Source organism: Suricata suricatta, unplaced genomic scaffold, assembly GCF_006229205.1.
Source record: "Suricata suricatta isolate VVHF042 unplaced genomic scaffold, meerkat_22Aug2017_6uvM2_HiC HiC_scaffold_218, whole genome shotgun sequence".
Lineage (NCBI taxonomy): Eukaryota > Metazoa > Chordata > Mammalia > Carnivora > Herpestidae > Suricata > Suricata suricatta.
Genome location: NW_021866881.1, coordinates 1 through 444, shown reverse-complemented (window position 1 = coordinate 444; position 444 = coordinate 1). Strand labels below are relative to the sequence as shown.

Here is a 444-nt window from a genome sequence, read left to right as displayed (position 1 = left end):
GTGTCTGTGTGTGTCTGTGTCTCTGCGTCTCTGTGTCTATGTGTCTGTGTCTGTGTGTGTCTGTGTCTCTGCGTCTCTGTGTCTATGTGTCTGTGTCTGTGTGTGTCTGCGTGTCTGTGCGTCTGCATGTCTGCGTGTCTGTGTGTGTCTGTGTCTCTGCGTCTCTGTGTCTATGTGTCTGCGTGTCTGTGCGTCTGCATGTCTGCGTGTCTGTGTGTGCTGCGTTTGTGTGTCTCAGCCAGGGTGGCTGACAGCGTTCTCCATGGTTCCCGGCAGACCGCCTTCCGTGGCCGGTGTCCCCAGGGCTGTGCGGCCTCCCTGGACGCCGGCTCCCGGGCCCAGAGGTCCTGAGTCGGTCCTGTCTGTCCGCGAGCGCAGAGTCCGCTGGGAAGCGATGGGGTACGTGCAGGCCGGGGCCTCACGGCGGATGGCGCTCTGCCGGCT

General features: G+C 61.9%; 1 long non-coding RNA gene across 1 annotated transcript in view; it reads left to right on the top strand.

Annotated features, from left to right (window-relative positions):
- LOC115284821 overlaps positions 1–395 on the top strand; it is a 2,282-nt gene extending 1,887 nt beyond the window's left edge. Inside the window, exon 3 of the long non-coding RNA XR_003905349.1 lies at positions 277–395. This is a non-coding gene — a long non-coding RNA (uncharacterized LOC115284821). The remainder of the gene's footprint in view (positions 1–276) is intronic.
- Positions 396–444: the final 49 nt, after the last annotated feature.